The sequence below is a fragment of the Equus asinus genome, chromosome 7, assembly GCF_041296235.1.
Source record: "Equus asinus isolate D_3611 breed Donkey chromosome 7, EquAss-T2T_v2, whole genome shotgun sequence".
Classification (NCBI taxonomy): Eukaryota; Metazoa; Chordata; class Mammalia; order Perissodactyla; family Equidae; genus Equus; species Equus asinus.
The window spans coordinates 98,161,126-98,186,419 of NC_091796.1; the positions used below are offsets into that span (position 1 = coordinate 98,161,126).

The 25,294-nt window shown below is 51.2% G+C and overlaps 1 protein-coding gene across 3 annotated transcripts in view; it reads left to right on the forward strand.

Annotated features, from left to right (window-relative positions):
* The window catches only part of SLC24A4 (solute carrier family 24 member 4), a 156,657-nt gene that overhangs the window by 6,876 nt on the left and 124,487 nt on the right, over positions 1–25,294 (forward strand). The window contains exon 1 of one of the 3 annotated variants that reach the window (XM_070514213.1): positions 5,853–5,920. The exons of the other annotated variants lie outside the window; for them this stretch is intronic. The gene's annotated coding sequence lies outside the window, so the exon portion shown is untranslated. Of the gene's footprint in view, positions 1–5,852; positions 5,921–25,294 lie in introns of those variants that run through there. 3 annotated transcript variants of the gene reach the window in all.

A 25,294-nucleotide genomic window follows, 5' to 3' on the forward strand; every position in this document is an offset into this window, starting at 1 on the left:
GCTGGGAAGAATGAGCTAGAACCCTGCCCCGCACTTGGTAGGTGTTCCGTAAGCATTTGACTGTTGAACGAGGGCCAAGACGTGGTTTAACATTGCCTGAAAACCAGTTTGGTTTCTGTTTAAATGTAGGGAAGCTTGAAAAAAAAAATCTGCTTCATTTTTGACCACTGAGATCTATGAAAAAAATTGTTAATTTCTCTTCCCCCAGAGATCTGGGCCTCTAGGCCTTAGATTTTTGTTTCAAGGTCTGTGCAGAACAAGCACTAAAAGTGGCAAGTGGGTCCCTCTAGGCATAATGCGTGAAATAGGAGTGAGAGGCAGTGACTCTGAGGCCCTTGGGAGCCATCTCAGCTCTGGCTGCTGTAACCAATACCATAGACTGGGGGCTTAGACAGCTGACACTCATTTCTCACAGTTCTGGAGGCTGGAAGTCCAGGATCAAGGTGTTGGCGCGTTCAGTTCCTGGTGAGGGCCCGCTTCCTGGCTTGCAGATGGCCACCTTCTCCCTGTGTGTGTTCACACGGTGGGGAGAGAGAGCATGCCCTGTGGTCTCTCTTCCTCTTCGTATGAGGGCACTAATCCCATCATGGGGAGCCCACCCTCACGACCTCATCTAAACCTAACCACTTCCCAAAGTCCCAACCTCCAAATCCATCACGTTAGGGGGTTAGGACTCCAACATAGGAATTTTGGGAAGACACAAACCTTCAGTCCGTGTCAGGAACCAGAGAGTTTCCACAAGTGTCTCGGTGGGGCACCTGGAGAGTTTGAAGACAGCGGAGGGTGGGACCTGCTGCTTCTCACCCCTGGCCTGCAGGTGAGACACATCTGGGAGCTCGCAAAAATCCAGATTCCTGGGCCCAGCCCAGCCCTGCAATCAGAGCCAGTGATGGATGTGTTCTGCGGCCGGCTTTTGGAGCTCCTGGGAACCTTGCTCAGCTACCGCAGGTCTTCCGTGGCGGGCTCCTTCTTGTCATTGCAGCATCCCACACGCCCTCCCTGATCATCCAACCCGAAGCAGCCTTCCGAGTCCCTGGCTTTGTTGTTTGAGTTCTTTGCAGGAACCAGTTCCATCTATTGTTATGTTTGTTTGCCTCCCCCAACTAGAATATGACAGGTGAAAGCCTTGTTTGCTTTTTAAAACCACAGCGTGTGCTTCACTTTTTCCTTCTGTGAAATGAGGGTTTTAAGGGGGTGGTGACTGCATCCGCCTCATAGGGTTGTCAGAAGTCAGTGAGTTAATACCCATCGAGTAATACACACATACACGCCTTTAGCTTCCGTTTTCGTTATTGTTTTCTTATCTGCTTACCCAGAGATGGTACAATGCCTGTGTATAGTAGGTACTAGAAAAAGTATTTGTCAATGAAATTTTATGAGAACAAGTTAAGAAGCAAACATCTTGCCAGACATTATTTCTTTTCTCTTCTGGAAACAAATTCCTTGTTCTGCTTTTTCTATCTTTCGAGGATTTGGGATGCTGGAGGATGGCGTACCCTGTAGAACTTGTCTCTAAAAAGAAAAACTCTTTGGTTTTTCTCTCTTGGCAAGTGTTATTTTACGTTTCGGCTTTTTAGCTGGGTGGGCGTGGCTTCCCCCATTCTTACACTGCCCGTTCCTCAACCTTCGAGGCTAAGTCAGTGGTCCGTCCTCCATGATGTCACCTGTGTGTGGAGGTTCCCCAGCCTCCTGTGCCCCACGTTTAAAAGAGGAAGAGAGACAGAGAGAGGAGCTTGGTTCCCCCCATTGTTGGACGGATTTGCTTCATCATGTTTGGTTTTCCGCTTTTCCCATATGTCTTTGGGAGGCCTGGCGGCTGCGTCTTAGCCCAGGCTGTTGTAACAAATACCGTCGACCAGGTCCGTAAACAGCAGAAACGTGTTTCTCCCAGTTGCGGAGGCTGGAAGTCCGAGATCAGGGTGCCGGCGTGGGCGGCTTCTGGGAGGACTCTCTCACTGGCTTGCAGACTGCCGTCCTCTTGCTGTGTCCTCACCGGGCAGGGAGGGAGCGAGTGGGAGTGAGCTCCCAGGTGTCTCTTCTTATAAGGCTAATGATCTTATCAGATCAGAGCCACACCCTCATGACCCCGGCTAACCTGAATCGCCTCCCAGAGCCCCATCTTCAAATACCATTGCATTGGGGCTTAGGGCTTCAATGGAGGGATTTGGGGGGAGGATGTAAACAGTCGGTCCATGAGTGTTCATAGATGGGAGGCTGGGAAGAGAGGGCTGGCAGAGTGGTGTTTGAGAGAGAGGGAGGTTGAAGGTGGTTCCCAGCCGTTCAGAAGAGCATGGGAATTGAATGCAGGCACCCAATGGGGGATCTGTGGTCAACCTGGCCCTAGTCAACCTTGCTTTTTCTTCTGTACTGGGGCTGATGTAAAGGCCAGAGTGGGAGGAGAGGAGGTGGCAGGGTCTGGTGGGGGCAGGCTCGTGTGCATAGGAGTTGTTGTCGAGGCTGGTTAGGAGGAGGTGAGACAGTCGAGCAGGTGCCTGCTGTGGGGGGGTCTCTGTAGCTGCCCCTGTGTGGGGAGCAGAGATGCAGAAAGCACGAGGAGGCGAGATTTGGAGGAGGGGACCCAGAGCTGCAAAAAGTACATCAGGACATGTGGGCGTGGAGGTGAGGCGATACTGGCGACGAGATGAAGCGTCTGGATTCTGAGCGAACGTCTGTTCAGACGCCACTTCAGCAAGCTTGGGAGAGGAGTCACACCTCCAAAGTTTTCAAGATGTTACATAAAAGCTGATCCTGGGTTGGAAAAGCAAGAATTGAACTTAGGACTCCGGGCAGGGAGAGCTTGGTTCAGTGACTGTCCCCGACGGCAGGGGCAGGAGTTCCAGCCTGGGGAGGGGGTTTCCTGGGCATGGCAACCGCCAGAGAGCCAAGTGGCTTCTTGGAGAAAGTGTCACCAGCCACCTTGGGACAGCGGTAGGCTAACAGAGCCACCAATCGGATCCCAAATGGAGGCCAAGGAAGATAGCAGCCTGTCATCAGTGTGCTCGCTCTTTGCCTTCTGGGGGGGGCTGTGGTGGGCTTCTTGTACAGGGGGGCACGCGCTTGGGAGCTGAAGATCTGGATTCTAGTGTAGGCTCTGCCAAGATCCTGCCTGGCATTTAGGGCTTCTCTCTCTCTCAACAAAACGAGGTTGCACTGGATACGTGCAAAGGTTTCCAGCAGCCAGAAAGGGCTCCTTTCCTCACCAGCACCAGCTCTTTCCTTCTTGGAGATGGCAGTTTGATGTGGGGAAGGCGGATGAGCGGCGTGAGTCCCAGCTCACCCATACTGGCTGGCCGTGTGACCTTGGGCCAGTTACATAACTCTCTAAGCTTCAGGTTTTCTCTTTTATAAGATCAGGATGGCAGCAGTTCCTCCCTGCCTCACAGGGCTGCTGCAAGACCTACACCACATGATGTGTAAGTATTTAACACCTACCAAGCACGGAGTAGCTGCGGTCATCATAGTGGCCCTGGCTGACACCAAGGTACTTGGCACTGGGTGCCGTTCCGAGGGCTTTCCGTGGAGTCACTTACTTGCTCCTCATAACAACCCTGTAGGTAGGTGCTATTAGCACTTCATTTTGCAAATGAAGAAAAGGAGATCCAGAGAGGTTAAGTAACTAGCCCACGGTCACCCAGCCAGCCAGAAGCAGAGCCAGGTGTATGTGTGCATTTTTAATTAACTATTTTTTAGAGCATTTTTAGGTTTGCAGAAATTAGAGTTCCTGTATTATTCCCCCACCCATGCTCCCCCATTTTTTTTTAATATTTCACTAGGAAATTATTTTATTTTTTTTGGTGAGGAAGATGGGCCCTGAGCTAACATTTGTTGCCGATCTTCTTCGTTTTGCTTGAGCAAGATTGTCACTGAGCTAACATCTGTGCCAGTCTTCCTCTGCTTTGTATGTGGGATGTCACCACAGCGTGGCTTGGTGAGCAGTGTGTAGGTCCGTGCCTGGGATCCAAACCCCAAGCCAAGGAAGCAGAGCGGGTGAACTTAACCACTACACCACTGGACCGGCCCCACCTACCCCTATTTTTAACATCTTGTATTGGTGTGGTCCCTTTGTTGCAATTGGTGACCCAGTATTGATACATTATTATTAACTAAAGTTTATAGTTTACGTCAGGATTTCCACTTTGTGTCATTCATCCCATGAGTTTTGATAAACGTATAAATGACCTGTATCTACCGTTATAATATCGTACAGAATAGTTTCACCACCCTAAAAATCTCCTGTGGAGCCTTTTAATTTGGACGGTCTGAATTGTGAGGCTTAGCCGTCATTATTAAGCAACGGGGTAGAAAAAGTCAATTTAGAGATGCGGACTTCCCCTGCCACTCGCAGCCTCCCTCCCAGGCTCTGTACCCTTCTGAGAACCAGGGCGTGCCTGTCCTTGAGCAGCACACATCTGTGTGGGCCCTGCTTCTCGGTATGTTTCTAATACCGATTTGTTTGCAATCAGAAGTTTTGTTGGTTTTTTTTTTTTTGCTTTCTGCAAACTATGGGGCCATCTGCTAGCAGTCTCTCCTTTTTACCGGGCCATCTGCTACCCCCCCACTTCCAGATTCTCCGCTCCTGACTCCACGCGGGCCTCCCGCAATCCAGAGCGCGCCCACTCGGCTTCCTCTTGAACTCTGAGGAACGCTCCTCCTGGAGTTAAAAATGGAAATCGTTAAGCGTTGCCATGTGTTGTCTTGGGTGGAAGAGATCCATTCAACTCCACAGAAAATTCGAATGCTTGAAAAGGGACTTTTTTATTAAACATTGTCCATTATTGAAGAGGCCATTAGAGCATAGCATTTTACTAAAAAAGAAGAAACATAAATGTGCCAGAATAATTTACGGTTTCTTCTGAAAGAGCAGTGGATGTCCCCGTTGGGGAAGGAACAGAGAGTCAGCGTGGCTGGGAAGCCAGGGAGCGCTTTGCCCCGTGCATCTTCCCCTGGCAGGTGGGAGAGCGTGGCGAGCAGGTCCTGGGCCCGCAGCTCCCTGTGCTAACTGAGCACAGTGCAGGGCTGCAGGCCTGGGTCTCATAGGAATTGCCTGAGAAATTAGATGCAACGCGCCTCTGTGGAGCCTCTCCTCGCCCCGCATTGTTCTAGGCTCTGATGCTGGAGAGAACCCAGGCTCGGCTCTCAGCGAGCGCAGACAGGCAGGAGCTCAAATGACAGAGCAAATACCTGCGGAGGAAAGGGCGCAGTGGTTCAGGGCAAGGGTGCCCTCCCTGGAGGAGATGACATCTGAGCCTGGCCTCGAAGGGTAGGGGGTGGCAGTGGAAGGACATTCTAAGCAGACGGCACAGTGCGTTGAAAGTGCTCCCTGAGAAATCAGAGCATCATCTGTGCCTGGAGCAACGCTTACTAGCAACCGCGGCGTCCTGCTCATTGGCTGTCCGAGGGGGGAGCGCAGACAAACACTCCTGAGATTACCATGCACTGTAGTAAGTAATTAGGCTTTGGAGATTTAGCACGGAGTCAGTGCTCAGCCAGGGCTGGGGCTGAATCAAATTACTTTGATTTTTTTTTTTTTTTTTTAAGCGAAAGGAGGTAGGGCTGGGAAATGCACTGGGGCTGGCCCGGGAGGCAGTTGGCGGACTGGTTCACAGTGCCCCCCCAAACCACAGTTAGGGCAGTCACCCCAATTCACAGGTTGTGCTGGGCTCACTTGGGGACAGCTCAGGGCAGATTGCAATTATACTAATGGAAGTATTTGCCCGTCTTTCCCCACTAGCCTGAGGGCAGGGCTGTGTCCTCCGCATCCTTGGCTCTGGGGCGAGGCCAGAGTCTGGCGTGAACTCAGCTTGCAGCAGCAGGTGACTGGATGGACGGACCTGCTCGTTCTGCCCGACGGGGAGATGTGCCCACAAAGGCGGCTGCTGCCTTCCTGCTGCCCTTCTAGTCTGTTGATGCCTTGGGACAGGTCAGGACACCCGGGCAGGAGGAATTAAGGGTTAAGAACATGGACTCTGGAGCCAAACCACCTGGTTTCCAATCCTGCCTCTGCCCTTACTAGCTACGTGATCTTGAACTAGTTCCTTCATCTTTACCATCTAACCTCAGGAAAAGAGCAGGGTTTGTTTTGTTCATTGACGCACCCCAGGCTCTAGAACTGTGCCTGGTGTGTGTGTGTACGTGTGCCTGTGTGCGAGAGGCCGTACGGTACGTTCCTCCCGGGGTCGTGAGCGCTGAACGTGCTCTGTGTAAACCTATGTACAGTGCTTACGAGAGCGCCTGGTGCAGAGCGGTGCCGCATGAGATTTTGCTGTTGAAATGATCTCTGAGAGAGAACTTGAATTATAACCACAGGATAAATTTTGGGATCTGACCTCTAATGAGGGATGGAGGATAAACGTTGTAAATGCAGCACCTTATTTCGAGTAGAGAAAGTTAAAAAAAAAAAATGACTGTCTGGACTTAGGTCTGCTTGTTGCTCCTTCTTTGAGGACAGGAGGCTGCTGACTTTTTTGCGTGGTGGATTCTGAGAGACTGCCCAGACCACGCAGGCCGTGGGCCTCCGTGTGTTTTCTAAACCTGGTCCCCTCTGTTGGTGACATGGGACCTGATGAGAACGACCTGGAATTTGGAGACCAGAGTCTGTGTTCTGGCCCTGACACAAGCTGTGCAATTGTGCAGAAGTCACTGCGGCCGGCCGTTGGAGGCTGTGTTTCCTGTCTGTGAAATGGGCATGATGGGGATGCTGTTTCTCCCTACAGGCTTTTAAGGATTAAGTGCAAAGTGCTGTGCAAATACCATTACTATTGTTTGCGTAACTATAGTAGATGCTTAGCTTTTTGAAGAGCATTCCTTCTTTGTGAAATGGAGAAAATCAGTTATCTGGGGTTTTTCAGAATTGGTTCATAAAAGCATGAATAGGATTTGGTGAAAGCATTGTGCTTGGCTCGTGTGCGGCAAAGGCCCCGTTGATGGAGTCTCCGGCTAGAAGAGAAGGATGAAGAAGGTTATTTAGATTGTCCTTCCAGATACCAGCTCTTATGATCTCACCTGGGTTTATCTCCTCTCATGCTATAAATATCTGACTTTTGATTCCATTGTACATGCTGAGTTCATGGACCAACCTTTTAGCTGAGCCAATCCCATACCAGCTGGTTCAGCTCTGTACCTGAGATGTGTGTTCATTAAACTAATCACATGTATGAAAAAACTACTCAGGAGACCTCTGAGCTCAGGTAGGAAGCCATTCTTCGGTTTAATATTTGGTTGCTGGAAGGATGTTGCTTGAGCAACCCGTCTGCTGGGCCCAGGAGGAAATTACAACTGACCCAGATGTGGACCCTGCCTCCAGGGAGCTTCCATTCTATTGAGAGGATCAAAATCTACGAAATTATCCTGTAATGAGAGGGAGAGTGTGAAGTGCTGTGCTCCTACTGGGAAGAACGGAGGAGGAACAGCTAAGTTCTAAATGTCAGACTCGAGAAGAGCATCAGGGGCAGTGCTGTGGCATAGTGGTTAAGTTCATGTACTCTGCTTTGGTGGCCTGGGGTTCTTGGGTTTGAATCCTGGGTGCAGACCTGCACACCGCTCAGCAAGCCATGCTGTCGTGGCATCCCACATACAAAAATAGAGGAAGATTGGCACAGATGTTAGCTCAGTGAGAATCTTCCTCAAGCAAAAAAAGAGGACGATTGTCAATGGATGTTCGCACAGGGCCAGTCTTCTTCACCAAAAAAAAAAAAAAAAAGGGAAAGCATCAGATCAAAGCAGGCACTAAAGATGGGCAAGTGTGACTTTTGCAGGATAATAGTAGAGTAGACACTGAGGTAGTGCTTCCTCGCTGAGCCTTGTAACTGTCTGCTGAGAGTAGGTGGTAGGTAATATTGTTGTTATATCCATTTTATAAAAGATGTGAGTAAGACACAGAGAGGTTAAATACTTGCCCAACTTCTAGCTGGGAACTGGCAGAGCAGGAATTTGAGCTGGGGCAGCCTGGCCTCAGAGCCTGTGCTCTTTTGGGGAAGAAGATGAAGCGTCCCCCAGCCGAGGGGCAGGTGGGTGCTGGCTGAGGTTGGGGCCCCAGGCATGTGGGCGGTAGGTGAGTCATCCTGTAACAAGCCTGTTGGACCCAGAGCCTTAGACTCCTGAAGGCCTTTGTACCCCGCCACGTCGCAGTGGGGGCCCTTGACGGTTTCTGAGCAGCTCCAGTTTTTGGAAGATGACTGCTGGCAGCGTCGGGGGATAACTGCCATTGAGGTGATTTGGGAAAGTTCTTAGCATCATGCTCAATAAGCTTTTCAGGGCAGAAAAAAGTGAAGACGGAGCAAGTAGGAGCCATTGCAGAGAGATTTAGGCAGAAGTCATAGTGCTGTACGGGATGAGGAGCAGATCGAGAGGGGTCAGGTCTGCAGAACTCAGCAGAGGCGGGGTGTATGAGCCGAGGGGTGGGAGTTCTCAGCTCTGATCACGGAGGCAGATAAATGGTCCCCGACACCACCGTCGTCCAAGGTGGGGACACTGGCAGCACCCCTTCCTTCTTTAGGTTTGGACCCCTCTACAGGGACCCTCATCCAAGACAAGCCTTGTACCAGGCACAGGGGCTGGTTTCTAGCCTATATTTCATATTCCGACGTACACATCCAACAGACACCTGTTGGATATCCGAGGATGGGGAACTGGTTGGGTGCTGGGACCACAGAGAGCAATCCCTGTCCTCAGTGAGCCCACAGGGTAGGAGGAGAAGGTAGACTTGTCGTCGCCGTGTGTGGCCTGGAATGACACACTCGAGTGCCTGGCGTGGCTGGAAGGCATGGGGAAGCATGCAGCGTTGGAGCCGCACTTTGACTCATGTGGGTATTTGCTGGGCAGATGGGGGGGCGTGTGACATTCCTGGCGGTAGGTGCAGTGATGGCAGAAATAGGGTGGTAAGAGAGAAGCTGGCTGGGTCAGGGCCAAGGGTGGCGTTTTCAGCCAGCCTTAGGTTCCAGTCCTCGGGTGGGCGTGGTGGACCCTATGGCTTCATTATGCCAAGCCCGAGGTGCCCCATGCTGGAGGCTGGGCCTCCATCTGGCTCCTGTAGGGTTTTAAGAAAACCTCAAGAGGGAGAAGTTACTCTCACTCCTCCAGGAACTGCTTACCCTTTCACCCATACACAGGGCCCCAGCACCTGCTGGGTGGGGAGCTGAAGGGACGCAAAGATGCGGTCCTTGCCCTCAGGGACCACAGCCGGGAGGGGACACGGATCACCGCCATCTTCATGCTCCTTCAGCACGTTGCCTCACGTGCTGGGACACCCAGTTCATTGTACCTTTTGTATCAGCAGGGCCTAATCCCAGCGGGATTGTGCAGAGGCCCCGGTGCAGAGGCTTTTGCTGTAAGCAACGCGTAGGCATTTAAACAAAGCCGTGAGGAAGAGTTCATGAAATGCAGAGCCTGTCCATGCAAAAGGGAGACCTTGCTGGCCCTTCCCTGGGGGACAGCCAGTACTCAGAGCCTCCTCCTGGTTTCCTTTTCTGCTTCTCTTCACCCCTCGGATGAGTTTGCAAGGGGGCAGCCGAGTCCTCGTCTCCTCAAAGAGGATTTGTGTCACCACGCGGGACCTTGGTAAAGTGGCGACAGCCTGGCCTCCCTTGGTGCCCTGGTGGCTTTTGTGTCTTTCATTATTTGGAGGTGAACATCTGGGACAGGGGACCACTACCGTGCTGTGTGAGTGTCCTCTGTGCTGAATGAGCATCCCCATGATGGCCGATGACACTGCCTGACCCCGGGGTGTGGACAGAGCGCCGGGCCAGCGCTGGGGTAACGCAGGACATGATTCCAAAGCCGTGGGTGAGAGCCAGAAGTGGGCGTCCCTGCCCTGGAAGGCCCACCTTCAGCCTGGAGAAACCTGGTACCAGAAAGAGGTGGGAACTCCCTGGAGCCCCGCGGGAGTGGAGTGTCGATAAAGCGGTTAATGGAGCAGATAGAATGAGTGTAAGCAAAGCCTAGAGGGGCTGTCGCGCTGGCTTGTTAGCTACGCCTGTGAAAGAGGCCTGTGTGGAGAAGGGGCGCTGGAGATGGGGTCTCGTGAGTCACCTGCCTGAGGCTGCAGCTGGGCAATCGCCTGCGGGGGGAGGGGATGGATGGGGGGGGTGGTGGCACTCCCCTCCCCGAAGTGCCTTTTAAAGGAAACTTTGGCTTCTCAGCAGACTCCCCAGGAAGAGGCAGGGGCTCCATCACCTTGGAATTTCCATTAGATCGGGCAGCGCGCTGGAGAGTTCAGAGAGAGACCCTGAGGGGCAGCGGGACGGACTGGCTGTGCCCCTGTGCCTTTTCTCTCTCTAACTTCTGGGCAGTTCCTCTGCGGGCCTCAGAGGGGCAAGCCCATGAAAGAACTGCTTTGAAATCGCTTGGATCGTTTATGCCTTGCTTGTTTTTCCTTAGCTGGCAAAAATCCCAGTGTAGCGTGGTGTGACAAGTAACTTAATGACTTGTGCGCTTTGGGTGACCCATATGCGTCAGGAGGGAGAAAGAGAAAAGGGGGAGACTGGTATCTAATTTGCAGACACATGCTCCGGGAGGATGCTGCTCTGCTGTCGCAGCCCCGGAGCTCCGGGCTCACAGCGAGTACCTCGAATCGCACGGTGAAGTCAGAAGGGACCCCAGAGATCACGGAGGAAGGTGGCGAGTGTTGTAGTTCAGAGCCGCACTCCACTTCAATGTGCCCATGATCACCTGGGGGCCTTGTTAAAATGAAGGTGCAGGGGGAGGTCTGGGGGGCCTGAGTCTGCATTTCTAACAAGCTCCTAGGTGGTGTCAGTGCTGCTTCTCTGGAGACCACACTCTGAGAGCTGAGGGTATAGAGTCTGCCTGAGCTGGGTTTGGGTCCTAACCCCGTGAGTGAGCTGTGTGCCCTTGGGCAAGTTACTTGGCCTCTCTGAGCCTTGGTTTTCCCTGTTAGTGAAATGGGAGTCATAGTACTTACCTGACGGGAGTCTTGAGAATTAAAGGAGATTGTGCCTCCAGCTGCTTTGCTTGGTGCTGTGACGGCTACATAGCCAGAGCGCGGTGATAGAAAGCTGTGCTTAGAGCTTCGTCCAGGATTCCCCAGGGGTCTTCGAGGAGCACTGCTCCCCAAGGGGGCCTGGCTCTCTCCCCATCTCCTGCTCAAAAAAGCTTTCATGAGCAAGTAAGTTTGGGGAAGCCTGTAAGTCTGCCTCTAGTGGAGAGAAGATAGGGCTGCAAAAGCATCTTCAAGGTTCTGAGATATTCTCCAGTAAACAAAGGTCTACACTTAAATAACCATTCTATTTGGTAAAATGCACGTAACATAAAGTGGACATTTTTAACTGGTTATAAGTTAATGCCACTGTAGTTCAGTGGCATCAAGTACATTCACATTCTTGTGCAACCATCACCACCATCCATCTCCAGAGTATTTCCATCTTCCTCAGTTGAAACTCCATAGTCATTAAACCGTGGCTCCCTGCTTCCCCCTCCCCCGGCCCCCTGGCAGCCACCATTCTACTTTCTGCCTCTATGATGTTGACTATCCGGGTACCTCGCAATGAATGGAATCATACCGTATTTATCCTTTTGTGACTGGCCTGTTTCACTTAGCATACTGTCCTCAAGGGTCATGCATGTTGCAGCCTGTCAGAATCTCCTTCCTTTTTAAGGCTGCATAATATTCCATTGTGTGTGTGTACTGCGTTTTGTTCATTGATTCATCCATCAGTGGACGTTTGGTTGTTTCCACCATTTAACCGTGGTGAATGATATTGCTGTGAACATGGGTGTGCAAGTATTTGAGCTTTGAACTTGTTTCCTAAGTACTTGGGGGGCTGTGGATGGAGAAATGCTGAGCAGTCCAACCCACTCTCCCCACCCCTGTATGTGATAGTCCAGGTGGGAATCTTGGGTCTGTAGCTGAGGTTTTCAGTTCTGGCTGTGCTTTAAATTCATCCAGAGAGCTTTAAAAAAAAATACCTACGTGGGCTGGCCCAGTGGCGCAGCGGTTAAGTTGCACGTTCTGCTTTAGCAGCCTGGGGTTTGCCAGTTCAGATCCTGGATGCAGACCTATGCACTGCTTATCAAGCCATGCTGTGGCGGCATACCACATATAAAGTAGAGGAAGATGGGCATGGATGGTAGCTCAGGGCCAGTCTTCCTCAGCAAAAAGAGGAGGATTGGCAGCAGATGTTAGCTCAGCGCTAATCTTCCTCAAAAAAAAACCCAAAAACCCAAAACGAACCCATGCCTGTCCCCACACTGGACCACTTTAATCGGAATCTCTAAGGTTGGGACCTGGGCAGAGGTGTTCTTAGAGCTCCCAGGTGATGTTAATGAACAGCTGAGTGTGGGCACTTGCAGAGGGTTATGCCCAGTGGGAGCACAGGGCCAGGACAGGAGCTGAGGCCCATCAAGTCCCAGGATGTCACCTGCTGCAGCCTGTCCGTGAGTGTCCCTCACCCAGATTGGGCTCCTGTCCCGGAGTTCCTGCCGTGGGCCTGCAGGGCACAGGGTAGTGAGAATGGTGTGCCGAAGAGCAAGGGAATGACCTTGTGGTTGGCAGCCCCTCGACCTCAGGCTTCCATAAATCCAGCCCATATTGACAAGTGTCTGCCGTCCACCTCTGCTAGGAGGCCCGCCAAGCTCCCATCCTCGAGGAGTGAACCCAGCCAGGAGGCAGGCCCACGTGCACATGGAATCAGCAAGGATGCCATTCGGGGCCCAGCTGTGGCCTTGCTGTACCCTGTGTGCAGAGTGAAATGCGGACTAGGTGAAGCGTTTCTGATTTTGAGGACAGTGTTTGTTTGCAGAGGGCAGTAAGAGCGCCACGTTCACGTATCGCTCATCCAGGAAGATTCGTTGACTCTCCTTGTCCCTTTGAGGCGGCGGGAAGGAGTTTCTGGCCTTCATGCTATCACCCAGATGGTCGGGGCTTGTCAACGCTGCCCCCCCAGATAGGATTTGCCTCGGCACGACTTGACGTCGGGAGCCACTGTTTGTGGTCCACTGTCCGTCTTTCACTTCCAGGATCTGGCGGTCTTGATTGCACAATCTCACTTTGCTCTGATGGGTAATAGTGTGGAGGAAAGACTAAAAGACCTTTAGATTGCTTTGTTAAGCATATCGTGGGTCCAGGAAAATAAGCCGAAAGCCCATCTTTCCTCCAGGTTAGGTCTTCGGACCTGCTCCAAAGAAAGGAGCAGAAGTGCGCGATCCTGGGGTCCGTGGTTGGTGGATGTGATTTGTTATGGCTCATCTCTTCACTCACCTTTCTGTCTTCCGTGATCTTATCTTAGGCATTGTCTTTTGGATGTGATCTCTGTCGTCTCTTTCCAAGAGTAGTTGGCAGACAAAGCAAGAAGCAGTTTGCAGACTTAGAAATTCACCGTCGCTTTCCATTTGATTGAATAATCGTTATTTCAAGTTTCACTGAGCCTTGAGGCCAGGTTTTTCCAGCCAGCTTCTCCCTGCCTCTCAGACCCATTGGGTCCCCTGCTCATCCCTTCTCTGCCTCCTTGGGGCCGAAGGCTCCTCAGGCTATTGCTCACTCATTTATTTACTCAGTTTTTCATTTGTCCAAGAGATTCAAGAGGCTCTGATGTGGGAAGCACTTTGCCAAGTGTAGGTGATGGCACAAGGTTCATTGTAACAGTGCGGGAGGGACAAGGAGAGGCAAGTCCAAATATTAGCGGGTCATGGTGAGGAAGGAAACTCTGTTTCTCCCAACAAACAAACAGACAAACAAACAAACTGCAAAGCCAAGTGGAAACCCAGCTCTCTTCTTCGTGAACCCATTCACTCACGAAATAAACAATGCCTACCGTGGGCAGAATCCCACGGGCAGGAGGTCCAGCTCCGCTTTCAAGGATCTCCAGTTATAACCCGACAGGAAAGGGGAACCGTGAAACGCCAATAGCGGAAATACTCCCTGGGGATAGAGCGACGTTCAGATCTACACATCTTCAGAGGCAGATGGAGCCACATCAAGGCTCAGAGAAGTAAGCTTTTTCCTTGTGGGCCTCATGGAGGAGCCGGCCTTGAAGATGTGGCCAGCCTTTGAGCCTGTGGGTGGAGGGGACCGCATGGCCCTAGGCCCTGAGACAGGCTTTCTGTGATGGCCGTGTTACAGCTCCAGGCCTTCCTGTGTGGGTGGGGATGTGACCTGCATCATAGGGTATTCCATCCATTGACACTGGACATGTGACTTACTTTGGCCAGTGCCTGTGAGCAGACAACTTACACTAGTCTTAGCAGAAGCATTAAAAGCGAATATGTGTGCTGCCAGCTCTTATGCTTTTCCCTTTCCCACAAGGATGGCATGTTCTGGATGGGGCGTCTCCTTCTGCCTGGATTCTAGAACAGGAAGATAGGAGAAGTAATCACCAATCACCAATATGTGGTGCAACTAACAATAAATGTGTGTTGTATGCCACAGAAGTTTTGGGGGTTGTTTGTTCCGGCACCATAACAGACAGTTAGCTGGTGAAAGCTGGCAGGTCTGGTCTCAGAAGCAGGAGAGTGGGGTTTGCTCGTGCATGGTGTGAGGGAGGGGGAGATCTGGGGAAGAGAGGGTCTGGAGACCAGATGAGAGCTGGAGAGTTTGCATTGCTCACTGAGGCAGTGGGAGCTGGGAGCTTCGGAGCCCAGGATGGATAAGATGAGGAATGAGCTTTGGGAGGAAGTCTGCAGCTCAGGGCAGAGGATGGAGCTGTTTCTGAGGAGATGTCTGAGGCTCTCGAGGGTGTCCATGCACAAGGAGAGGAGGGCAGTGACAGAGGAGAGGAGAGAGGGTCCAATTTCAGAGACGGTTGTGGTCAGAGTGACGTCGCCGTGGCAGCTGCCTGAGGGTGAGTGAGGAGCGAGGCGCACGGGCCGGGTTCCTGCTGGGGGTGAGCTTGTCCTGCGGGGCCCTCCGCGAGCGGGCGGCCCCGGCTGACCTGGTGCGAACCATCTGGCCGGCTCGCCAAGTGTCTGAGCCCTGCCTGGTTCAGAATGCCGCGTTTTGCTATAAAGACAAGATGTCTGGGGAGCCGTGCCAGGTGCTGGGCGGACTTCAAGTTCCCTCCTGGCTTTGAAATTTCCTAAAACTCTGCTGCACAAACTGTTGTGCAGACAGGGTGAAGGCGTGATGGGGCCTGACCGAGGAGACAGACAGAATGCCCGGGGGGATGGGGCACTGCGCCCTGGGGCAGCATTCTGGGGCCCCCCACCAGAGACGCCGGGGTTTGGCCTGTCCCACTCATTGGTCAGCACAGTAGCATCACTCGTCCATTCATTATTCACTCAACAAAGAGAAAAGTGCACAGGCTGGAGCTGGACCACCCGGGTTTGAAGTCTGGCTCTCCTCCTTACTAGTGGTGACCTTGGGCAAGTTGCTTATTAACCCTTCTGTGCCTCAGTTTCCCCATCTGTAGAGTGGTGATGTCAACCTTGAAATGAGTTGTCTTAGTTGAGGGTTCCATGCATGAACATAAGTATGGCGCTTAGAGTGGGATCTGATACATAATCAGGGCTGTTGTTGTGGCGAGGGGGGCAGGGTATTCACTGAGCACCTGCTGGGTGCCCAGGACACAGCAGGGGACAAAAAGTCCCCGGCCCTGTGGGGTTTGTCTTAGTGGAGGAGGCAGAAAAGAAATTTGCAAAAAAGTAGATGTATAATGTCATGTGATATATATTCAAAGGAAAAATAAACTGAGATCAGGAGATAGGGACCAGGATGGGTTTGGGGGTCTCAGATAGAGTGTTCATGGGGAAGGCCTCTTAGTGGGCGGGCTCTGAGCACGGGGAGGGGTGGCTGTGTAGCTCTCTGCTGGAGGAAAAGGACTGCCGGGGATTGTGTTTCTGGCCAAGGAAACAGGAAGTGCAAAGGCCCTGAGGAGGCTGTTTCCAGAAGGACAACAGGGAAGCTGATGTGGCTGGAACAGAGAGAGCTCGTTGAAATATTTCTATTTCCTGTTAAGGAAAGTGAAGCTTTCTGCTTCTATTACTAGTTCCGATTTTATAGCAAATGGGAGAATAATAGTGCAGGAGTATGAAGATCCATTGTTCTCAATGTAGCGTTGTTTTTAGAGCCTCAGTTTTTCCATCTGTAAAATGGGAACGGTCTTCCCTACCTCACAGGCTGGTCATGGGGAATACCCAAGTCTAGGCATGCAGGAGGTGTTCCTTGAACAGTCAGCATTAGGAGCCTTGGGAGAGAGTATGCTGAGGGCGAGCTTGGAAGTGTCTCTCCAGTAGAACGTGTTGGGCTGAAACCCGAGGTCATAAGGGAGTGCTGTATCCTGACTGCAACCATCTACTGAAAAAATTAAAAGGGCTTTATATTCGAGCTGTTAGTTATACTGCAGTGACAGCTGCTTGCAGTGCGGTTTACTTGTGAAAGGGGAAATGATCACGACATCTGTGAACTGGCGTTTGAATGAGGGCCCGGTTCTCAGCTTTAGCTGCGCATCACAGTTCCCTGGAGAGATGAAAAAAACCCTGATGCCGAGGCCGTACCCCAGGCAAATTAAGTCAGGATCTCTGGGCGTGGGCCCGGTCTGCGGTGGTTTTTAAGGCTCTCCTAGTGATTTGAACGTGCAGCTCTGGTTACACACTGCTGAGCTGGTTTGGGGCACCTGGTGGCCTCTCTTGCTCTGGAAGATTCTGCAGGAGCCTTGGGAACGTGTGTTCCAGACCCATGATCGTTGCTCCTGTGATGTGGGACTGGGGCGGGGGTGGCAGGATGGGGGAGCTGGGGTCAGGACCTCAAGAGTTAGGGTTCCACTAGGCCACTTGCTTTGTAGACCCCGCTGCCGGGGAGGGTTCATTTATGCAGCTGGACATAACTTTATTTTTAATCTTCTAAAAACGTCGTAAAAATTTACAATGGTTTACACCTGACTCTGTATTCTTACTGAAAGATGTACGAGCTCTCCAGTGGGTTTTGATGTTGGTCTCCTATTTCTTCCTCCCAGGGAGTTAGTGATGACCGTTAGCCAGAGTGGCGATGGGAATTGGTGTGATACATTCTTGATCCCATTTAGTTTCCCACACTGGGCTCATTCCACCTGGTTTGTCCAGAATGTTCTAAATCCTTCAAAGAGCCAAGGCACTGGGATCGTGGTGTGTCTCTCTGTGGCATAGGACTTGACTGATGGCAAAAGGCAGGCTCAGGAACACAGAAGCTATGATGTAAAATAGCAGCCAGGAAGGGATGGTTCTTCTCGTTAGGTAATGAGATTCTCATTGTTTCATTGTTTCCCTTATTGCTTTGGCTCCCAGGAAGCTCAAAAGTGTTTTACGCTCATTTTTTAAAAAATGTAATTATTCACTCCCTCTTTACCATTATTTCTCCACACTGTTACTTGGCTTTAAGCTTTTCACTCTGATCTCAAAACCTTTTGGAGGATTTGGTTATAAAAATACATTTAAAGAAAATAATGTACGTGCTGGACGTTTGAAGCATCATGCTGTACCTTGATATCTGATTGAAAAAAGAGTTGCTCTCATCACATTCAAAGGAGTGGTTGGGATGTTAGAGCTTTTTTGCAACTCTGACATCCTCACAGATGAGGTCTCAGGCCCAGGGAGAGGAAAGTCTTGCTCAGAAGGTAAGACAATATGATGGAAGGAGCTGGGCATTCAGCATCAGACATACTGGAGTTTGAATCCTGGCTTCTCCATTTACTAGGTGCGTAAACTTTGGCGGGTTTTAACCTCTTTGAGCCTCAGTATCCTTTTCTATGAGATAGAGACCGTCTTAGCTTTGCAGGTTTGTTTTCGGATGAGAGGAGCTAAGATGCACCCTTGGCTTGGAACTTAAAAACCCTGTCAGTAGCATTTTTATCATGATTGTTGCTCTAAGTCAGGGGTCAGCAAACTCTTTCTGTAAAGGGCCAGATAGTGAATATTTTAGGCTCCGCGGGCCATACGGTGTCTGTGGCAGCTGCTCAGCTCTGCCGTTGTAGGGTGAATCCATAAAGGACTGCGCATGGCTGTGTTGCAATAAAACTTTATTGACCCCGGGCCGTAGTTTGCCGACTCCTGCTCTAAGTCACAATGCCAGTGGCGGCTTCCTGGACCTGGTCCCTGGGGCCCCTTCCTCGGAGCCCACAGTGCGCACTGTAAGAGATGGAGACTGCGCAGTCGTAGTTTCCTGCTGTCCATCTATTCGTTTTCTGGGTTGATTTTTTATTTTTTCTTAAGAACATAAGATTCACACTAAGGCTAAGTTTCATCCTGAGAAATCGGAAACAGGGTCGGCATGCCCGCATATTTACTGTGGGCCTCATCTTCTGAAGTGCGTGGGGACAATCCTTTTGAAGCACAGTGTTCTAAGGGCCCCTTTAGTGAAGGCTTTTGGGGGCGCGCGGCCACTAAAGCGGGGAGCCACGCTCGCTCTCCCTTTCCCTCTCTCTCCCTCTCTCTCTCTTCGTCTCCCTCTCGCAGTAATTTACAGGCGTCCTAAAAGTGGTTGGCAGGACAGGCTGGGCTTCCGGAGGCCCTCTCTAACATCCACAAGCTGTAGAACTCCAGGATTCTTTCTTCTTAACTGCCCTGTTTCCCCATCCGTGAAATGAGGATAAGAGGAGTTCCCTCCTAGGGCTGGTGTGAAAGCTCAGAAAATGTTTGCTGCTCTTATTGCTCAATGGGAAAAAAGTGCGGCTCAGCTTTCTTCCTCCATACCAGCTTGCCTCCACTCGAATGAGCAAGACGTGTGCCCATCAGAATCTTTCTCAAGTGCTCCTTCCCTCACTGGAAAGTTACAGGGTTCGTTTTGGTTGGGGAGATGTAAGAATGGCTGGCGTTGGGGGTACACAGAAAAGAGGACGGGAACTCACATTTGAGCCCCTGCTCTTCGATCAGCACTGTTGCAGGTGACAATGAACAAGAGTCCTGACCCCAGGGAGAAGTGAGGGGTCTGCCAGGGATGAGAGACCTGAATAAGGAGCTAGAAGTGAGATGAGCTATGGACAAGTATAAGAGGCAATCGGAGCATATAAGGGAGGGTTGACTTAGCAAATGAAAACCACCCTGAAGCAGGGATGCTTAACTTGAGACACGCTAGACAAGCAGAAGTTACCTAAGCGGAGGGAGATGAAAGAGGAGGATGGCAGGTACAAAGGCCCTGGGGCAGAGAAGAGTGTGGTCTGTTACAGCAACACATACGAGTTTGGAGTAGGGTGATGGGGCGGAGTGGGGGAGATGAGGCTATAAGGTTACAGGGACTGCATTGAACAGGACCCTATAGGCCAGGGGACAGAGCTTGGACTTTGATGGAGGGCTCCCCCCTTCCAGGGTTTTGTGTTGTCATTAACATAGATCCTGTTTTCAGAAGATGTTGTCAGATGAGTGGCGTCCCCATTTTGCTGATGAGGAGTTGAGGCCCAGGGAGGTTAAGAGCAGTCATCAGACTCATTCATTCCCTGGGTCTTGTTTCTCCATCTTCCCATGGGAGAGGTTGCAGCTGATGTCTGAGGTCCATTTCAGCTAAATTAGAGTGGGTTAGAGTTGCAAGGGGACTCACATGCAGCCGAGAACAAGATGCCTCCTTAAGAACATTCCAGAAAGGAACTGAGGTTGCCTGCTAAATTAAAGAGGAAATCTATACTTAGGGAAGCCATCAGCCATCTGTGGAACAAGTCCCTGTCTTAGTCTGTTTGGATTGCTATAACAAAGGACCGCAGAGCGGCTGGCTTGTGAGCAACAGGAATTTATTTCTTACAGTTCTGGAGGCTGGAAGTCCGAGACCAGGGTACCAGCAAGTCAGGCTCTGATGGCGGCGCTCTTCCAGGTCGTGGACAGCCAACATCTCAGTGTGTCCTCGCACGGCAGAAAGAGGGCACGGGCTCCCTGGGGCCTCTTTCATGAGGGCACTAATCCCGTTCATGAGGCTCCATCTCCATGACCTAATCACCCCCCAAAGGCCCCGCCTGTGAGATGGTGACATTCTAACACCATCGCCCTGGCGGTTAGGATTTCATCATATGAATTTTGGGGGGACGCAGACATTCAGTACGTAACAGTCCCATTGTCTCAGAATGTGATTCTGGAGAGTTTGAGAACCCCCCCAGATCCCAATTAGGATTTACAGGCAGTGCTTTTAAGAGCAACCTGGAGAGGACCAGCAGTTTAGTATAGGGAATTGTAGTAAACGTAGTCTTTGGATAAATATCATATTTATATGGTTCAAAATTTGAAAAGGACAAAAGATGATAAGCAATAAAAACTCCCCCGCCCACCTCTGTCCCCAGTTCAGGTGTGGCGCGTCTGTGCAGGGGGCACGGGGCTGTGTGCTGATCCATATATTTCGCACAGTTAGGAGCATAGCACACACATTGTTCTCGACCTTTCCTCGCTATCGAAGGCCAACCCAGATCATTAGTAATTGTTTTGTTCACTTTTTAGTCCGCATGGCATTCTATTGTGTGACGGGCTCTGATCTCGTTAGCTGGCTCCCTACTGACGCACACATGTAGATCGTGAGGGAGGCCAAAGAGGACAGAAAACAGTGTTATGAGTGGAATTGCCGGGCCAGAGGGTGTGTGAATTTGTGGTGTTGACAGATGGTCCCAAACGGCCCTGCGTCAAGGTTGTACCACTTGACCACCTCTGTCCCGTGAGCCGGGGATGGGACGCCCCATGGTGTTATCAGACTTGTCGAGGTTGCCAGTCAGGAGGGGGCTTCCTGGTATCTCGGTGGAGTCTTTATTTCTGTCTCACTCCTAGGTGAGGTTGAGCATCTTTTCCTTTGTGATCCATCTGTGTCCCGTTTCTGCTTGCTATTGCTCATGTCCTATTCTCGGCAGACACGTAATCAGTGGCACACGACTTGGGCTGTGTTGTCAGAAAGGGAACTGTCACCTTTCGGTTTCCAGAAGATAAGGTTAGAGAGCCCAAGATGGCAGGGCCTGGTCCAGCACGGCCGGGGGAGGGCCTTGAGCGCTCAGTTCCCTGAGGCAGCTGTAACCCCACAGCATGTCATAACTTCGGCTCCTCTTGTCCTGCCTGTGTCCACTGCAGTCCTCATGCAAGCTTCTGGCACGCTGGTCCAGAGAGAGGGGGGTCGCTCTGATGGGCTGGCACAAGCACTGTAGTCACCATAGTCACTTACTATGAGAGGTTGAACTAAATCACCTCCTCACTTTCTGTGTCGCTCCCAGAAACCCACGACTGGGCCTTGACCTTGGGGAGCTCCCCTGCGCCCTGGTGGGGTGCGCTTAGTCCCCTGGCAGGCCCCACGGGGATCACACTCTGCATTGTTCTGACCTTGAATGCCTGTAGTCCGTTCATTTGTTCGTGATCTGTTAGCATGCCTGCAACGTGGCAGGTCCCTTAGTCGTTTGGGGACCGCAGTAGAGATTAGAATGGGCAGATGTCTGCCCTCGTGGAGCTTCCGGTCTGGTGGGGAGGAAACGGACACAGTAAACAAGCAAAGTCTACAAAGTGCTAGAATAGAATTTCTCACCCTTGAATGTGCACACAGATGCCCTGGGCACCTCATGCAAATGCAGATTCTGATTCAGCAGGTCTGGGAGGGGCCTGAGAGTCTGCACTTCTCTTTTTTTTTTTTAAAGAATTTTTATTTTCCCTTTTTCTCCCCAAAACCCCTCGGTACATAGTTGTGTATTTTTAGTTGTGGGTCTTTCTAGTTGTGGCATGTGGGATGCCACCTCAGCATGGCTTGATGAGCGGTGCCATGTCTGCGCCCAGGATCCAAACTGGCAAAACCCTGGGCCATTGAAGCGGAGTGTGCCAACTTAACCACTCGGCCACGGGGCCGGCCCCAGAGTCTGCATTTTTTTGAGGAAGATTAGCCCTGAGCTAGCTACTGCCAATCCTGCGTTTTTTGCTGAGGAAGACTGGCCCTGAGCTAACATCCATGCCCATCTTCCTCTACTTTATATGTGGGACGCCAAGTGGTGCCATGTCCACACCTGGGATCCGAACCAGTGAACCCCGGGCCACCGAGGAGTGGAACGTGCAAACTTAACTGCTGCGCCATGGGGCCAGTCCCAGAGTCTGCACTTCTAATGAGCCCTCAGAGGATGCTGATGATGCTGGTGCACGGACCACACTCTGAGAAGCAAGGCCCTTGAAGGTGTTGGAGGCACTGGGGAAAATATAGAGCAGGGTTGGGGGGCACCCCTTGAGTGCTGTTGGGGGTGGGGCAGTTGGAATAGCCTATGGGCTGTCAGCCAAGACCTCACTGAGAAAGTGGTGTGTGAGCAACGATGTGAGTAGGGGAGGGGCCTCCAGACACTGCGGGGACAGCTAGCATGCATGCAGGCCTCACGGTCACAGGAGGGGGCCTGGTTGGTTTGGGCACCAGCAAGAAGGCGGGTGTGGCTGGAGTTCAGCGGGGAACAGCAGGAGAGTAGGTTGTAGACGTGGGGCAGCGGGCAGATGGGGGCATGGGGTCTCGTAGGCCATGGAAACCTGAGTGGACCCTTCATTTGCATGCTGACCACAGCCCAGTGAGGGTCTTACTCTTGGGTAGAAGCCGAGGCCGCAGAGGTTCGGTGACCTCCCCAGAGGCTTGAAAGCCAGCCCTGGACCCAGGACCCCGGACTCCAGGTTTTGTACTTGGAGATGCTAACCTGAGGGGTGTAGGAACTTTTTCTCTTCATGCAGAAATTGGTATTTTGAAATGCTTCTTTGCCCAGATACTAGAAGCTGGGACTGGACTGGGGAGGGGCAAAGGACAGAGGGAGAAGCTCAGGTTTGCTGGGCCTGGGCATGCTGCCCGCCCCAGGTTCAGGGCATCTGGCCAGGCCCTGCTCCCTTGCTTTTGAGGATCTGCCTCCCGTCTCTAGCCAGAGGTCGTGAGTGTTGTTGGCCCCGAGAGCCGGCCAGGTGGGGCGTCCTGGGTGTGCGGGCTTGGCTGGAAGTCTTTCTGCTGGCCGGCTTCTGCTGGAGCTCACCTGCCCTCATTGTCCCTTGACTGGCTGGCATCATGTGTCTATTTGCTTGTGGGTGTGCACCTGCTGCTGGAAAGTATGCGGGCTGGACCGCCCTGTATACTTGACATACCCAATCCAAGCAGGAAACACGGAGCTCCCATGACATTAATGTGACATTTTCCACGTTTTTCTCTCTTGAAGACCGGAAGGAGCGGACCACTCTGTGCACTGTTGCAGGGTAGTAAAGCTTCATGTCGGAACACAGGCTCTGAAGCCAGAACACCTGTATTTGAGCCCCAGATCCATCACCTCCTAGGTGTGTAACCTGGGTGAGTCGTGTGACCTTTCTGTGCCTTAGTTTCTCTAACTGTAAAGTTGGGGTGGCAACGACACTGCCTGCATTCTTGTGAGGATTAGTGGAATTAACAGATGCACCTCACAGTGCCAGGAAGGTAGGACATGCTCAGTGAATTGTCACAGCGTGGACCGCGTCCTTCTCCCTGATGACTTCAGTGGGTCCCATGCATAGAGGATGAAGTCCACTCTCTGCTGTGGGTCGCTGTTCTCTCTGGGGTCCGGCTCCTGTTCTCCTCTCTGGCTCCTCTCTCCTCGTGCACCTTGCCTACCTGATAACCCGGGTGTGCTGGTCACTGTCACACATACGTTATGGCTACATGTCCTTGAGGACCTAACACTGAGCCAGCACCCTTCCTGCCTCGCACGGTACAGAGAAAGCATGTGCCGAGCGCACCTGACAGCAATGACCTGACGCTGGGTATTTTAGGCTCCACGGGGGACGGAGGTGGGGCATTTGCTTGTCGGGGCTGAGTGGAGTTATTTCCTGTGTATCTTACTGGATCATATTTCCAACTTTGATGAGTATTAGTGGGATTATTACACTCTCCTTTCAGCATTAGAACCACATTTCGCAGTTTCTTGAGACTTACGCGGGCTGTTTCATCAGCGGAGGTCAGGTCAGTGTTAGCGCCTTCCCTGGAACGATGAAGTTAGGATGCTCTCTAGTGGCACTTGGCCCCATTAAGATCTAGGAAGAAGTTCTTCTAAAGTCAGTAAAGATCCAGACGGAAAGCTGGGTTGTAAGAAGGAATCAGATATCCTGATGTGAAACCAGAAATTGGTCAGCTTGATTAAATTGCATTTAGGAAACTTGACTCTGAAGAATGCATGTTGCATTTGGGGGCCTGGAAAAGATGTTTGTATACCCACGTTCATAGCAGCATTATTCACAGACGCCAAAAGGTGGAAGCAATCCAAGTGTCCATCGCTGGACGAATGGATAAAATGTAGCAAATACATGCAATGGAATATTATACAGTCTTAAAAAGGAAGGAAATTCTGACACATGTTACAACATGGATGAACCTTGAGGACATTTTGCTGAGTGAAATAAACCACTCACAAGGACAAATACTGTGTGACTCCGCTTATATCAGGCACCAAGAGCCGTCAAATTCAGAGAGACAGAAAGGTCGGAGGGAATGGGGAAGTATTGTTTAATGGGTACAGAGTTTCATTTTTACAAGATGGAGAGTTCTGGAGATGGATAGTGGTGGTCATGGCTGCACAACAATTTGGATTTTCCTTGTGCCACTGAACTGTACACTTAAAACTCGTTACGATCATAAATTTTATGTTAGGTGTATTTTACTGCAATTTTAAAAAAATTTAAAAGAATATATATTGCCTTCCAAAATTGTTAACAAGTGAAGGATGCTTGTTTCAACCTGTCTCGGGCTGCTTTCTTGTGGAATGAAATAAATGGAGGTGAAGTCTCATACACAGAACTCCTTACAACACAAAACGAAATGGGAGCAAATGTTGTGTTTTTTGTAAGTTAACTTCTGAGAATATGATCCTAGAAGGCCTGCTATTTGAAGCTGCTTTGATGAAAAGCGTGGAATGGAAAGAGAAATTCAAATTGGCTCTTTTCTACTCAAACATTCTCCTCTTCCTAAAATTACTTGTTTCGGTTCTGCTTAGGGGGATGTAAGGTGGAAATATTGTGTGGGGAACTGGAACAGAAAAAGAGTGCTCAGGCTAGTTAAATGCATTCACCGGGCAGGGGTCTTTTTTTCTCCATCTAAAGAGCAAATGGTGGTGCCCCATTTTGAAACATGTTTTTTTTTTTTTTTTTTTAAATCAAATTGACCCTTGGCAATGCTGGATGTAATGCCTGTGGGTTCTGCTATCTGAGGGCACATTCTGAAATCCCATTACGTAGAACGGTCTGTTGTTGCTGATCCACCTGCGTTCTGTAGGTGCTGGGAGGCTGCGTGCAGGAGGGGTGAGTGACTTGGCTGGGCTGCTCAGTGACCAGCGCTCAGCTCTCCTTACTCATCTTAGTGTGGTGAGCTCCAGGCTCAAGTATCCAGTGCCCTTTGGGACACTTGCTCTGGGCCGTCCAGTAGGCACCCCCAAGTTGACGTGATGGATGCAGGTTCTTGATG